The following is a 2500-nucleotide window of genomic DNA, read 5'->3' on the forward strand; positions in this document are numbered from 1 at the left end:
ACGAGAGCAAGAACAGAGGGATATCAAAAGGAAAAAAAAGATGCAGAAAGGGGACACAGATACGAGATCCACCTTTTAATCTCCAAACAAAAAGCACTTCCATGGCAACCCAACCGTGACACAATATAATCGCAAAACGCGTCGCCGGATCCTTGTAAGATACTATAATGCGACAAAACCAACGCTGACTGGCTGTGAATGCGTGTGCGTGTGCGTGTGCGTGTGCGTGTGCGTGTGCGTGTGCGTGTGCGTGTGCGTGTGCGTATGTGTCTGTTTCCCCGTAGTGGCGCCACCACGTTTACATAACTGAGGTGCTTCTCGAGTCTGGCTGGCACTTGGCGCCGGGATCTGGCGACGTCACTTTTTTGACAAGAGGGAGCGAGTAACGTTCCCAGACTTTTTTCGTAAAATAAATCATATACAAATAAAACTTTCATAACAAAACTTGAAGTCGGGATACTGATATAAGAACGAATAACACAGACACGTTAAACAACAATACTTTTGCACATACAAAGTAAATGCGCGCGCACGCACGCACACGGACACGCACACACACATGTATGCACGAACGCACGCACGCACATAAACGCACGGATACCAATAACATAGAAATGAACAAAATCAAACACGCAACTACGTAAATCCCGGATACAAACAAAGTAGCAAAGGTGAATGAGGAACAAGTCAAAAGAATGCCCACAAGAAGAGAAAAATGAATGGCCGCCCACGACAAGGTCCTGACGAAGAAGAATGTGGCAAGCGACCTGGTTCTTCTCACTTGCACAGAGAAAACGGGAGGACGTCATTCTCAAGACACCCAGAACAAGAACTCGGAGGAGGGGGGGGGCTCGAGGGAGAAGAAGGGAGGGGAAGAGGGCGAAGTGGGGGGTGAGGAAGTAAGAGAGCGAAGTGGGGGTGGGGGAAGCAAGAGAGCGAAGTGGGGGTGGGGGGAGGGGCTAGAGGGATGAAGTGGGGTGGGAGGAGGGGCTAGAAGGGTAAAGTGGGGATGGTCAAGCAAGAGAGCGAAGTGAGGGTGGGGGTGGGGCTAGAAGAATAAAGTGGGGGTGGGGGGAGGGGCTAGAAGAATAAAGTGGGGGTGGGGGGAGGGGCTAGAAGAATAAAGTGGGGGTGGGGGGAGGGGCTAGAAGAATAAAGTGGGGGTGGGGGGAGGGGCTAGAAGAATAAAGCGGGGGTGGGAGGAGGGGCTAGAAGGGTGAAGTGGGGGTGGGAGGCGAGAGATGGGGGGGCACAGATCGAAGTGTGGTGGAGGTCACCTACTCATCCACGCGGACAGCTGCCTCCCCAATACGGTACACATGTAAAACCACCACTTGCTCCTGCTGGTGTAGACGCCTATGCCCGGTCACTCACACCCTGCACGAGGATACGCCCACTGTGTGACCTTATACACCACACCCGCCGTATCTCACAAATAACTGTCATCATTAGACAAAGCATGATGATATTACAATCTGTAAACGACAAACATGATTCAAAATGAACCACCATAGAGCAAGAAAAAAGGCAAGGGCAATTCAATGGTCCAATAATAGTTTCGTTCTAGAGGCTTAACATTTTTTACTCGTTCTCTCTATCTTTCTTTCTCTTTCTCTTTCTCTCTCCATGTGCGTGCGCGTGTGCGTATGCGTCTGTGTGTGCGAGCTCGGATCCTTCCTCATTCCACCTCCACTGCGCGACACAATACAACCTTCAGTTTTATATCATCACCGATATAATTAGACGACTTCAAGCTATTAAACAATGTCTTACTAGCCGCAGCGGCATTGGTTTCTAAAAATAGCCTACGTGTATTTCTTAATCGTTAAACTTGTCTGCCTCCTCGCACCTTACATACGTCACTGGCCGCGTTCCGACACGTTCACGGCATCGCACATTTTGTTTAAACCCATATGTTCCTTGTCCTCTATCGTTCATTTTTTATCATCATCCTTTTCATCTTCCATGCACCTGTTATTGTATTTTCCAGTTTATGACGTCCTATTTCCCGTTGTGGATAACCGATAATAAGTAAATCTATACACATTGACGGTTAAATTCACTCTTCTAAATCAAACTTCATTAAAAGAGACTAGAAAGAGACGCTACAGTTCACGGGAGAAAAGAGCGAAATCACAGACTATATTAACTATCGAGAGGTTATTCTAGTTATCCACGTCCCTGATAGAGAGAAGAATGAAAAACAAACGACCAAGGGAGAAGAAAAAGACGAGCATACTGGGCAGCTCAGAGAAAGAAAGTTAAGCAGATCTAAAAAGAAAAGCGGGAAATAGAACAGAACTGAAGGAGGGGACGGCATAAACCTGCTCTCGAGGACACAGCGCTAATTAAAAGACATCATAAATACCCACACTCGAACAGGAAAAACGTTAGATCTTCGACAAAAACAAACGCGCGTCCCGATTCGTTGCATATATTTCCCGCGTCATTCACGTCATTTACTTTCGGCATATGACGTCATACACATACACGGAAGCCG

The 2500-nt window shown here is 47.5% G+C and overlaps 1 protein-coding gene across 1 annotated transcript in view; it reads right to left on the reverse strand.

Moving 5' to 3' along the window:
- RhoGAP19D (Rho GTPase activating protein at 19D) overlaps positions 1-2500 on the reverse strand; it is a 242181-nt gene that overhangs the window by 127165 nt on the left and 112516 nt on the right. The window lies entirely within an intron of this gene.

This window comes from Penaeus japonicus, unplaced genomic scaffold, assembly GCF_977035675.1.
Source record: "Penaeus japonicus unplaced genomic scaffold, GWHDUDI00000001_assembly GWHDUDI00000027, whole genome shotgun sequence".
Lineage (NCBI taxonomy): Eukaryota > Metazoa > Arthropoda > Malacostraca > Decapoda > Penaeidae > Penaeus > Penaeus japonicus.